The 14,740-nt window shown below is 36.0% G+C and overlaps 1 long non-coding RNA gene across 1 annotated transcript in view; it reads right to left on the bottom strand.

Moving 5' to 3' along the window:
- Positions 1 to 159, bottom strand: part of LOC114015070 (uncharacterized) — a 103,586-nt gene extending 103,427 nt beyond the window's left edge. Inside the window, exon 1 of the long non-coding RNA XR_003558824.2 lies at positions 68 to 159. This is a non-coding gene — a long non-coding RNA (uncharacterized LOC114015070). The remainder of the gene's footprint in view (positions 1 to 67) is intronic.
- Between the last annotated feature and the right edge of the window lie 14,581 nt (positions 160 to 14,740).

The raw sequence follows: 14,740 nt of genomic DNA on the forward strand, positions 1-14,740 counted from the left end.
CTCTGTGTGTAGGTGTTCTGCAAGCAGCTGTTCTGCCTGTGAACTAAAAATTAAAAAATATCCTTACCTTTTAGGTGGATCTGTGATAAGCTTCGCTCTGCTGGAAATTGCTCTCATATACATCATGCACAAGCCTTACAGGCTAGGAGACCAGTACCTAATAAAAAATTCAAAGTCACTGCACGTAATAGGTAATGAAGTGCTGGTTCTAGGCAGCAGCACAGGAACTTCAGGTGTTTGCTTAATATTCACTAAGCATATTCCTAAATAGTCCATGCACATTTTTAAAAATTTCTTTCACATAATGCTGCACCTTTTTAGATACTATAAAAGACACTTGTTCATAATATCCACTAAGTAGCTGGGCCTGGGGAAAAGGTATCATTTGCACAAAAGAATTAGAAAGACATTTAGCAGAAAATGACATCTCTTTGAATACAGCATTCCAGTAAAATACTATAAGAACTTAGGCAAAGCAAGTTAATGTTTGCATTACTTATATTTCATTTGCAAAAAAGAATCTGAATTATTAATTTAAACATATTTAAGGCCTAAATAGCATAGACAGGAACACATGAACAAGTAATGATCATATACATACATTAAAAAATGTACTGTAGTTATTGAGCTTTTGAATTAGTAAAATAACATACATGAATAAAATAAAATTACTCTTGTTTTTAACTTCTTTTTTCTCTTCCTACATTACCAGAGTCACTTAGTTTTCACAGATTTTTGCCACTCGGCTTTCATATACTGTCATTTTAATGGATTTGTAGGTACAAAAAATTAAAAAGTGATGAAAGAAGTAAAATTATATAATAGGAAAACCATAGCATGAAAGAAATTGAGGTATGTTGAGATTACCAGCTCTCAAGACCAATAAAATCTTAACACATGGCTCAAAATTTTAAAATCCTTTAAATTGGTCATCCAGTTTTACAAAAATATAAGTTGTTTTGGCTTACAAAAGAGAAAGTCCACAGAGATTTTTACATAAAATAGCTTGCTGACAAAATTATTTTAAAACATTGAAAAATAGTATGTAAAAATGTAGGCTGAATCTGTCATTCTAACTCCACCAGGACAGTCCCTTCCTTAGTAAGAAAGCTTCTAACATCAGTAAGTCTACTTAGCAGCCTGTGAACAACGTGGCAGAACATAGCCCTAAATTATCTTTAGAACCACATGTAGTGTACACCTTCTTTCTTCGTAATCCACACTACAGTGTACAGTAGAAACAGACAGGCATAATTCTGTTCCCCTCACACAAAACTCTGAGATCCAGGAACTATCTGCCTCCCCCCCAAAACACACTGGACCTTCTTGTCATTTTACTGCCTTCTTGTATAAGTAATAAATCTAATGCAACACACAAATGTGTGTCTGTGTGTGTGCATGTGGCCATATGTTTGTGTAAACCTCGAGTGGGAGAAAACACTACAGCAAAGGAACACAAGAGTGGAATTGATTTGCCTTACAAATATTCAGGCAACAGATTAACTGCTCTTAAACTCTTGGATTACTTTCCAATGTCCAATACTATTCCTTACTTCTTCCCAAGGAAGAGGAAAGAATTGCCTGTTTTTCATGAGAGGTAGGACCTTGAAAGACAGGTAATGGCCATTCTGCTGTACAATCATATTACCACAAACTGTGAAAACTTGATATTTAAGTTGAACAATAATTTCAGGGATGTGGATTTTAAAAAATGGTTATGTTCCTTCATCTTACTATGACATCTTTCTGTGGTAAGATAAACCTGATGTATACACATGTAACATTCATACAGAAGAAATGCTATAAGGGAGAAAAACGGGAGAAAAGGCAACATCTCCATCAATAAGCAAACATGGGCCAGGCACAAGACATATACCCAAACCAGTTCAGATGCAGGTAGAGTACAATGGTAAGTGTATTTTTGCATGCCCGTTTAAATTCTGTAAGCCTCCATAAATGCAGTTATCATTACCATTGTTGCCTTATCATTCTCAGTGATTGCTCTCTTTCAGTCAAGTACAAAGGCAGGCTGAATATAAATGTTTTGTCATAAAACTGCTATTCAAACAATAAAAAGGGTTATAATAGTACTAAAAAAATCACCCCCAGGGCTGCAGCACAGACTGGTACTATGCATATTGAGGCAGCACAAAGCAGTGCTAGTCACATACTTCTACCCATAGGACCCTTCCACTGCATCTGTACTTAATATCAGCATGTTGCCAAAAGTGATCCAGGTATTATCAGGTAGTCAAGATATACAGAATATTTTGGAATCTCACTCAATAAGATGAACACAGTTTAATATTATTGCATATTTGTATTGAATTCAGCAAATATCAACAAATTTAGCTTAAGGATTTGTCTTTAATTTTTAAAAAGAAAACTGCTTCAATTATGTTTTCTGCCTTTATCCAAAAATGCTTTTGTTGATCCCAGGTCTAGCCACGTAGTGCCACCCAGGGGCCAACTGCAACATGGTTCAACACAGCCATCTTGACAAATAGCCTCAAAAAAGCATTATGCAATACATCCCAGACCGGCTTCTGCACAGGCTTGAGTATTCTTTTTAAAATGTCTTAAAGGCTTTGGTATCCTTTTTTGTAGCATAGAGACAAGAAAGGTAGGGTCAGGTCAGGCAGGGAAGGGTGAAAGAACATGTAACAAGCAAGGGACCACCAAAACAAAACAAACAAATTACTCCCATAGAGTGACAGGATGGTTATCAGATTAAAAAAATAAATAAATAAATAAATAAAAAAAGAAAAGACAAAAAGACAAAAATACAAAAAGAAAAAAACCCCACAGGTAGAATTTAAAACAAAAGGTTTATCAGCACCAAAAGCCCACTGCCCTGGGTAAATGTGCTTCCTTGCAACAATAAAGACAAATAAAGTACTAAAAAAGGATAAAGCAGGAGATTACAGACCTAGCTGTGGTTTGATAAATGGCACTCTACTCCACTCTGCTTATTGTGTACTTCATACCTCGCTCTTGAATATGGAAGAGAATTTTATTAAAGATTTAGCCACGGTGGTGGTGGTGACTGGCTCACAGTAATTTTCCTACAAAGTAGTTTAATCTATCACAGGGCAGACAGTGCACCTTCTTACCATGTATCATATCTGTCTATTGAGTAAGTGCTATCCAAATCCAATTTCTTTTCATTTTTGGAACCTGTGATGCATATTCAAGATACATTTTCTTTTTGTCTGTGGCCTAAATTAGGTGCTGTATAAAGAAAAAAAAGAAGAAAAAAAAAGTGAAGTAATGAAAAAGGCTGGACTCGGGAGGCTACATTTCTCAGCGGGCATTTTCTTTTTACTTCCCCCCAAAAAAGATTCAGTACAGTACTAATGATGCAAAACAATGGGTACGTATGGGTGGCACCGCACTCACGACACTGCCGGTGCACAGCCATACCTCCACAACCTTGCTCCAGCTCTTACAGGTGAAACTCATAAAACCACTATATTAAAGCCTTAGCTTTCTTTAATAGTTCAATGCTTGTTTTCTGTATTTAATTAAAATAATGACCAAAATAATTGTGCTTTATTTTACTGAATTATCTGAGGCTGGAAAATCATTGGTTTAGGCAATCAAAAATAGAGCCCAAGGATTTAGAAAGTACAGAATGATTCTTTTCTTTTTGCCCAATCCAACCAAGCCTAAGATACAGCTTCTAACAATTTCTTCATTTTAACTGTAAATGACCTGTATGATTCAACAAGAATTTAAGAAACTAATTACTTCTTAATTCTGCTAATTTATCATTTCTGGTATTTCCTCCCAGACCGTGGCTTTTGGGTTAGGAACTGGGGAATTTTTCCATTTCCTTACTCATGCATGTCTACCAAGCACATTTGCCTGAGAGAAATTCAAGATGACTAATCCAAAATTGATTGTTACATATGGAGACCCCTTTTTTGGAGACTACCATTAATACAGAATATAGTAGTCCTCCCAGATCTCAGCATGAAGCACATCAAAGCATAAAATACACAGGTAGATCAACAAACATTCCACAGGAAACTAAAGGTAATGATGGACTTTGTCCTTTGTGGTTTGTATCCTCTATGTATTAGTCTGCTCCATTCCCTTTGTTAAACCAGCATCTAAGATCAGTGTATGCATTTCAAAGTGATAATCAGAACATTTAATCCAATAACATGTTTGAATTTATGCCTGCTACGTTATGGGTGATTATCAGATGTTAAATTTACTGTGCCAAGGGAAAATAAACTTTATATATACGATTATTTTTTTACCTGGAGTAGCTTCGAAGGGCAATTTTGGAAATGAGAGAAGAGTCTTATCCTAGAAGAACTAGCTGATACCATAAAATCTATTCCAGCTTTGGTCCCATGGAAGAATCATTTTCAGGTTGTATCAACAAGAACTTTTCTTTCAACTTGATCTTTTTTTGAGATATGCAACAGGCTTAAACAGTTACCTCTAACATGTTTTTTCACTTGATGTCTGTGATATATTTTTCTCTTGGACATTCTGTTTCTAATCTCTGTCTTCTTATCACCACATTTTTCCTTAATAATTTAAGCATCCCTATCCTAGTACCTGTAGACATAGTCCTATCCAGGTCTGAGACTTCAGCAACAGCAGAGACTACAAAGAATGGTGTTCACGTACTCAAGTACTAATGATTTTCATCAGTCTCTTCAAAATGTGTGCAGGACTAACAATTTCAGTCCATATTTCACCTTAGACAAGACCACTGACAAAACAAGTCAGGTTAGCGTACTCTCAGTTTGCTGAAAGCTTATTACTCACTAGAAGTTGTTCTAAAAGTCTTTCCTAATCAGTTCCCTGCCTCTACAAGGACAACACTTACCCTCATAGATTAATTGAAAGGATTCCTAAATTTTTCATTTTATCATGGGATTTTTTCCCTGATTTCATTACAGATCATATTTTTGTCTAGTGAACAATATACACTATGTTAACATACACTTTGAATGAAAAAGCATACAGCTTACCTGTTTCATTTTCTACTATTTCAGTTTTTCCCATAGTGCTAATATTACAGAATCTCATTATTTCTTTGCTCAGATGTAAATCACTCAACGTCCTGTTTCTTCCAAGTCGACAGTTTAGTCATCTTTGACTGCGATATCCCTACTGCTTCTGTGAAGGGTATTCTCTGAGGTAGCACTCATGTAGCGATGTTCTGTGAGAGCCTGAAAATATTTTCAATGGAGCTGAAGATTGATGGAGTTTAATTCTTGTGATTTTTCCTCAAAAGGCAGGCTTCTTCTGGACTTTTTTTGTTTAGAAGTTACAGTTGTGGTGCTTCTTTTGGTCTTCTAATGCCTTTCTGCCTGATGTCTTTTTCACAGCATGGCAGATCCTCTGTTGTATCCACAGCATCAGGGCACTGCCTAGTCTCTCTGACCATCCTTCTGGTCTTTAATCTTACTTATCAAAGTAAATGACTTTTTAAATTTGGATTTGTCAGCACCATCTTTCCAAAGTTTTCTGTCCAAGGTCTCAGACCCATTTGGGTTTCAGAAAAAGGACTCAATTAGCAGCAATATTTAAATTTGTCTTTAATAACTCCCAAACACTTTTACAGTTTCATCTTTGCTTAGAAAATGCCTAGAAAAAGTATCTGGTTTATATTTATATGGAATGGAATACTTTTCAAATTCTTCTAATACAACTAGTTTTCTTAGCTGATTTAACGGAGAACTACTGAAAACATCAAGTGATTGTCATCCTATCAAAAGAAATAACACTACCACTTAACATCTTTATTCTGAGGTATCTATTTCTTGCAGTTACTTACTGGAAGTGCTGTTTGTCCTACACATCTTCAGAGAATTTGTAATGGGTAGAGGTTTAACAACGCTCTTTTTCCATCAAGGATATTTTCTCAGTTACTTGTGGTATTTTATCTCATTTTACTTGTGGTATTACATTTTCTTGAGGAAATGTTCTGATCTAGGGAGTTTGACAGGGACCTGTATTGTTATGATCTGAGTTGCAGTCGTTCTCTGCTACATACTACTAGGTACTACACACTTCACCGACAGTGCAATTTGCCATGGGCTTTCACAGCTACAGTTTCCCACAGATGGGATTAAAAACTTGTAGATAATAGCAGAGACAAGGTAACCAAAAAAAGGCATTACACAATCACTGTCAGTAAGGATGCTGTCCAGATAAGCAACAATATAAGCAAAGGTGAGCAAAACTAGACTTAAAGCTCTGATTTACATTAAATGTCATAGCACCAAGGAGGAAGGCTGCTCAGCTTCTGTGCTGGAAGGAGAAACCTAACTGAAGTGTGTCACTGATGGGGGAAAGAGGGTATTGGACATTTGAAGAAGATACTCTGAACCAAATATTTAAGACAAGAACTAAATAAATGAGCATCCTAGCTTTCACTTTAAATAGCGTGTCCATGTAATTACAAATACAAAAAAAGAAACTGAGGAGAGAATAAGAGAATAAGTTCGGGAGCATCTCAGGCCAATCCAAAAGTTTTGAAAATCTGTCACTCTGCACATGAGAAAAATGCAATTGTACATGAAAGAGATCTATCAGCTTAGATATGTGCAGAAATAACTTGCTGTAGGAACAGAAGTACAGGAATGTTGCAAGTCAGAAACACTGACAGAAAGCATGGAGAAAAAAAAATTTCAAGATACTTGTTAGGATTAGATATACTTTTTTCTCTCCATCACATTCTGAATGTTACATTCATAAGAAGTTGGGATAATATCTAACCAGGAAGAAAAAATAGTTTAAATGGAAAAATCAGAAATCGGTAATACAGTGAAGAAAACTCTTACGGTACTTTAGAGTAGCTTGCAAACTGAATGATCCAAAAAACTGATTTGGCGATGCTGGTATAGGATGAACCGTCTTATCAAGTCAGAAACACTATACCTGAAATATAAACATGAACCTGCCTCGATGTCAAATACCTTCTTGGACGATTTATAATAGAATCGCTGCCATTCCTGAGACAAATTAAAACTATATTCTTCTTTTCATTCCATACAGAGGTGGGCCTTTTTCTGCAAACACCTGTATAACCTTAGAATTTTAAGTTGCAATGGTAACCAAGCATTAAAGCAGCTATTGCACATCTGCACACCTCTGGCTGTTTATACCTTCACTGGTTTGAGACAAAACCTTGCTTCAGCCAGACTGTGGACTAATCCCTAAGGCCAGATCATTCTTTGACAAAAGTAGGAAGTATTGTCCTAGAATATTATTTCAGACTAGCTGCCATATTTTAGCAGGCAGATATTTCTAAGAATCTGGTTTTGCATCCTTTGAGATGACTAAAAGCATCTCAAGGATCTACCTATTCACCTAGTTTACCACTTAAAGATTTTGAAACCTAGGTTCCTTTTCTGAGTTTTTCATTATAGAGTATTTAGAACCTTTCTCACCTTTCTGTTTTAAACCACTGTATGGGTTTTGGTCTTGACTGTCAATCAGAACAGTGCACACTCATTTTTAATAATTGGATCTGAAGAACATGTTGAATTACTTCTTACTTCACAGAGAAGAATATGAATTAGAACAAATAGAATCTATATTGCAGCAAGAAAGTAAGACTTAAGGTGAAGAGGTCTCAACATTACACATTCAGCGATCAAAGATGATATAAAATTGTCTTAAAACAATCTAAAATCATCTATTAAACATTACTGCAAAATTCAGATTAAGCTTTAGAAAACCCAGTTGTACTGAAACACGGACATAAAGATACCTTTTCAACATAAAACCAAGTTTTCATCATGGCATACTTCCATACTATCATCATGTGAAATATGTGTCACAATCTCAAATAAGATTAACCTGATCTGACTATTTCATAAAGTATTTATAGGCAACAGACCAAACCCTGTAATTCTCCTAAATCAGAGCAGCTTTCCTGAAATCTTGGTAGCAGCTCGGGTACTCTACATAGACTCTACCTGAGAAACTGACCAAGGAATTTTTTTTTTTCTAAGTAAAAAAATGTATTTTTACTAATTCTGATTAATAGGATATACGCGAACATATCTTTTTAGATTGTATTGATTTTCCCACCTAAAGCAAAAAAAAAAAAAATCTGTCAGAGATCTAATCTCCATACAAGGATCAAAAGATATGCCAGATATGTCCAGATAACTGGCTTCACACTGTCTTCTCCCTTCTTAGCTGCTTCTGTCAAGTTTTATATCCTGTCACGTCCATAGCAAGCACATACTTTTTTAGCCACCCTGCAAGATTTGGTTCTCAGTCTGGATCAGAAACACGGAGTAAACCAAGCAAGACATTCAGCATGTGGCAGCTGAGCAGAGCATGCTACTTTGAGGTAGGGAGGGCCCACACTGCTCTCTAACCTGGGTACCTCAAACTTTCAGTGAATATGTGGAGCATTTAGTAACCAAAGGCTCTACATGGCTGAAGAACTAAAAAACAGTCATTAAACACCACACACAGCCATCACATTCAGATGATACTGTATAATACACACATTTGGTCTCTCTGTGTTTGGCATGCAAGTTGGACTCTTCACCATTTGAGTAAGAGCTAGGAAGAAATTTTAAAATACAAATATGTTGATGTTGCTTAGACCCTTCAAAGGTTTTTTGAGAATTTTTAACGCATATTTTTTCCCCTACAAAGGGAACATAACTCAATTACACAACAAATAAGTTCAGCTGTTACGGTTATGTATGCAGTAAACAAAAATGTAAAGAAACTTATTCCTGTTGAAAACACTAATAAAATCTAGCAGACATTCACAGATGCAGAAAAGTTCCCCAGTCCTCTTTGAGCTCATTAAGAAAGTGAATAAGGAAATTACCTCTTCTGCCTATGTATTTAATATCAGCTTTATCTAGAAACAGCACGGTTTCATTAGTATCTGTCACAACATTAGCATTATATTAGAAATGGCTTGAAGCCAATATCCCAGGTACAACAATCCCAAACCCTGGGAAAGGCCAGACACAGGTTGTACAACACAGACAGCCTTTGCATCTTATGAATGATGGTTTACTGCTGGAAAATTTTACTTTTCTTTCTTGATCTCATCTATCTCAGACTTTTTCATATAACCTATGGCTAACAATGTATTTTTCTAGGCTAAATTACTGAAGACATAATGATATTCAGAAAGTTAAAAAAAAAAATCACTGAATTGTATTATTGCTCAATATAAATATTTGCCCAGAAGTGTTTCTCTAATCAATATTTAAAGTGAGTCAAGGAAGTTTAATAGCTAAATCTTGCTTTCATTACATGTCATCATCTTTTATCTGATAACTTCTGAAGCTATAGACCCCTCAGAGGTTCAGAGAAAGCAAACAATTAATTTCACAAAATTTTCATAAGAAAAAAATTCTTGTTTGAAAAAATATAACAAAACTGGATTAACATTTTCATGCAGTCACGATGGCACTAACATAATGCAATAATTTCTTTAATAATGAAATACGCTTTGATCCCATTGTATGTTTCAGAAATAATTATATCCTGTCAAAGCACAAAAGAAAATGAAAATACAAATGGTTCACAAACAAAAATCATTGTAAATCACGAGCAATATATGAGTATCTATTTAGGACAAATATTGTACTTAGGGAGTGTGTGTATATACCTGTGCACATGTGCGTACAGACCTGTTGTTGTGGTGCCTACCAGAAATGTCTCCTGGTCTGGTGTTTGCTATTTCTTGCCATTGTGACAGCTCTCTGCTGAAATCCAAGTTAAATGTTTATTTGCACTACAGTTTTCAGTGTACCAATGAATAAAACATTGCTGTTTTATTTTGTAAAAAGTACTACCAAATCCTCCCATACAAACATGATATCAAACCTTTTTTGCAGCATGAGTCACTGATGAGAATGAGCATTGAAGAACTAGAGGATAAACAAAGTACTAAATAATTTACTTACGGTGTACCTGTCTCTTACAATGCCAGCTCCGAATCGGGAAACCGGAGCACTAGGTGCTACCCTTTGCACTGACACAAACCAAGGTCTCTGCCCCAAACTGCTTACTAAGAAAGTACAAGACCAACACAAACTCAGTGCTGAGGGACAGATGGGAAAGCCAAGGAAACAGCACTATCAATGGAGTAGTCAGTAGTGTCTAAATACCAGCCAGGTTTATTAATTACAATTTATACTGTGAATGTGCTATTTTTAGGCTCAAGCACTGAAAGTTGTCTAGGGGAATGGATGCCTAATTTCTGCAGGAGCTCTGTAGCCAAATCAAGTTTTCTGGATAATTTTGCATACATCAGTTGAATTTCTAGGTAACAGAGAAACATTTTTGAACACACATAAATGCACAGACTGTGATTCACTTCACTCATTAGCAGATGAAGTGACTGTAATTTTTTTTTACATTCAGTGAAAAAAAAATATCTGCATTCCCTCCCAAAATCTTAAATATGTCTTTTAAAAAATGTTTAACACTTGGAAGTTTAGTTAATGCAAACATTTTCCATGTAAAGCTTGATCTGCTGTGGCAAATTATCAAAGATGGCACATACCTCTCAGATCATCAAAAATCAAATGAGCATTTATAGTCTCAAGGGCCTTTTGTTGTGAAATTGGGAAAAATACAGTGGCACACAGGTAAAGTTACTCCACGGCTATCTCTGCTACTTGTGCTTTGTATGACTACAAGAGTACTGACAAACTTAGCATAAAGATGAGACAACTGACATTCAGGAAAACAAAATAATCAGAAAAAAATGACCTAAACCAAAACGAAATGCAACAAAAGCCACTACATATCATCATTAAAGAAAATGTTATTCATGTGTTCCGTTCTTAGCATTGAGTAATTATGGCAAGCACGGTTTAGGAAAATGTTTAAAGAAAAGCCTTCAATAATCTTGAAGTAAATGATCTTACGGAAGTGAGGTGACAAACTAGTGAAACTACTAAACTGGAAGCCTGGAAGAACTGCTGCTGACTACTACTCATTTTCACTGTGTTAAAACAAACATCATCTTATATTTCTTAGTGAATGTAGCAGTTTTTACCCATACAATACACAAATTCATTCTTACCTATGACACACTTTTAGATGCTCCCATAGAATGTGCTTTGAAAACCTGGATACAATACACTACTAGACTGCAGTGGTCAACACTGTTTTATGGCCATATGCTTTATGGCCAACATTGACCTCACTATTTGATTTCCCAGTGCCTAAATTCTTCTCTGGCAATGGAGACAATACTTGCTTTCTCTCTACTTTTATACTTTTTTTGTACAATGCTGTATTTCTTCTGTACATCATTACATTGGAGGCTGGAACAACCAAAGGACTATAAGAATACGTGTAGCAAAGATACAGATATAACAGCATCATTCAGCCAGAGCTTTAGCTTGTTAAAGTGGATCCTTGTTCTGTTTTGGACTCCAGATAAAGGTGAGAAAAATAAACACTGGACTTAACTGTTGTGAAACAAGCATTCTCAACCTCTTCAAGCTAACACCACTTAAAATTATTTAAATTTGCACATCTCAAGTATCAGTCATGTTTAACTGCTATCCAGCTTGGCTTTTGTTGGTGTTTTCCAGCCAGACCACAGATGTCAAACACCAGAATAAGTTCAGCTGCCTGAAACTGGGATGCAAGGCACAGGGAATAAGAGATACTACTTTTGCAATATAGGGAAGGATTAAGTGCTATATAGTAATATAAATGCACTGATAATGCCAAGAACATAGGAAGGAGAAGAAAGGTAAACTTGGATTTTTAGCAGGATTGTTAAATTTGGATAAACCTCCAGAATTTAACTCAGCACAGTGACCCCTATAGTGAAAGAGGCATGTGGCACAAGCCAGAAAGAAACTACAAGTAGCAGAGGGGCAAAAAGGTGTCCACTTTGCCTCAAACTATTAATTAGCAACTAGCAAAGCTGTACCACAGATTCGCTGCTCCAGCATGCCTCCTCCAGAGGTTGCTGCTAGTCTGCCTCATTATCATCTGGATGGAAAACAACACTTTCCTGGGAGTTCTCTGCAATGGTCTTATTGATTAAGTTCCCACAGTGTTAAATCATTCTGTAGCTTTCACTCCATTCTGCCTACCTTCCCACCCCTGAATAATAAAAGCTTTGGTGGATTTATGGGGGTGGTGCAGTAGATGAGGAACATTTGATAAACACCATAGCATAATACAGTTTCTATTTCTGCAATGCCCTTAGCTTCAGAACATTTCAGATGCCAAAACAGTATTTAAAAAAGCAAAATTAAACTAATCTGACTTTGTTCTTGCTTGTATACTGCTTCTGTTACCCTTAGGAATCTCTGCAAAACACATCCAAATGTGTCTTTTCCTGGCTGTACTGAATTTGAAATAATGAGGGGAAAACCTAGTAAGGCAATGACGGCTCCCTTTTCATCATCCTTCAGGTTGGAGTTACCCAACACTTCAAAATACATTTTGTGTTATTTTTTCACAGACATACATCTGAGATATGCAAATCTATGTAACACAATTAAAAAAAAAAAAAAAAGGCAACAACAAAAATCTGACTTCTACTGGAAATAAAAATGCATTCTCTCTCATTGTGAAAGAACCTACCCAGAGTCATGGATCCTTATGTCACTGGAACAACAATAAAGGCTTAGGCTTAAGATTACTGTAGATTTGGCTGTGTTATTTTGGAACTGAGGGTAACGGGGGAAATTTTTTTAATGGATCATGCATCAAGGAGACACTAAGGGTTAAGTTCCTTAGAGGATCCAAACAAGGGAAGAGGCAACTTATCTAAATGGACCCTGAGCTACCCTGAGGGGAAGTGGACTGACAAAGATGACTCGGGAGAGATGTTCTGAAAGTGTAAAAAAAGTGATTGTTATCCAGAAAAGAAGGTAGAAAGTGACTGAAACCATCACTTAAGAAAAGACCAAGGTAAGTGTATGTTAGAAAGGAGGAAAAAAGGAAGGTGAGGCTGGACCAGGTTTTTAGCTTTTTGGCAACATGATGAAGTGATAAATTTCAGTCGATAGGTATTTTCAGTTGAAAATTGAATATTTCTCATTCATGCAAAAGAAAGAAAAAACATGTCTGTTATACGGCACTTCACAGATCCTACAAGAGGAATTCTTGTTATGCATAGAAATATTTCTTAAGTACAACATTAACAAGATTTTATTATTAACTCAGAATGCACCGTTTTGAATTCAAATCTGCATTTGTGAAATGCAGATTTCATGAATCTGTATATGGGGAGGGGCTAGAGTTCAAGGTTTTTACTATCTTTTTCAGATTACTGATCACTAACGTAATGACCTCACCCATTAACTTTTCTTCTGCCCATGGTTGCCTATCATATGATTTCTAGTCCCTTACTACCAGCAGCAAGTAGATTGACTCCCTCCAGACAAACAGCACGGATCCCTTCTCTTTCCTACAATCATTTTTAAACAAACTAGCTGTTGTCACATCCGCCAGCCGGCTCTGCCCCGTGCTGCTGGTGCGTCCTCAGGAGCAGCCAGCAGGAGCTGAGCCTGCACCCAGGTCACTGTTCTTCCTCTTCTGCCATCAAAGGGATATTTTTGCTTGCTGCATTTCTTTCTGCCTGGATATACCTTTAATTTATTATTGAGAGGAAATCTATTCCAGAAAAAGAGGAGGAAGAATTGCTAATACTCTGAGTTAGCAGGCACTTACACTTGGATTCAACAGATGAATTTCTGCAGGAAAGAAATTAAACAACTACACTGAAATGAATTCAATATGAAAAATGGAAACATCAGATCACCAATATGCTCTAAACACAATAAAACCTGTGGCAGGAACTTGCATGTTATTTCTAATATCCCAGCTTATTCCCACTACAAATAATTACATTTTGCTACTTAATGATATCAACAGGTTTACTTTGATGATTTGAATTTTACTTCCTACCCCACCCTCTCAAAACTCTTGTATTGTGCCCACTTCATTAGTTATTACATTTTAACCAGGATGTATAGATGTACATCTTGTTTGACTCTTGGTATTGTTCATGAGGAGCGCATTTTCTTACCCATCGTTACAGAAAGTACTAACTCATTCCACAATAATTCCCACTGACTTCAATCTAAATGCTCACAGAGTAAATTACTAAAAAGAATTAGTGAAAGCAAAACTTTTGCATTAGTTTGCACATTTAGCTTTAAAAGGAAAACAAAACAGAGGTATGCTCTGTTCTTCTTACGACTAAACATATATATATGCATTCCTCTAACATTTAAAAAAAATTAGTTGAAATTCATCCACTGGAAATATTTCAAATGTTTTAAGTCACTTCTTAGCTATCAAACCATATTCACACTCCATCCTTCGCAAATTCTTCTTTATTTGATGAACTAGTATTACTGGGAAGACAGTTCTTAGAGCTACAGCTGTAACAGTGATGAAGTTTCTTGATGAATATGTCTTTTTCCACTTCAGAAAGTGCTCTCAAAGAGGTAGGTTTCTGGATCAGAAACTATGATTCAGTACAAATTTGTCCTGGGACTTACAATCAGGTTCAGCAGAAAGTTCTATAGCCCGAGCCGGAGGTTTCAGCTGAACATAATTACAACTTTTAGTATAAGATAGAATTTACCAGGGGACCATCCAATAATTAAGACATGAAAAAAGGCCATAAGGAAAAGATACAGTTTCCAGAATTCTATTCTAAGAATAAACATGAAACTGAAATGTTTCTATTACTCTGCAGAACTGAACATAATATTTGACATATTTGACCATTACA

The sequence above is a fragment of the Falco cherrug genome, chromosome 6, assembly GCF_023634085.1.
Source record: "Falco cherrug isolate bFalChe1 chromosome 6, bFalChe1.pri, whole genome shotgun sequence".
Lineage (NCBI taxonomy): Eukaryota > Metazoa > Chordata > Aves > Falconiformes > Falconidae > Falco > Falco cherrug.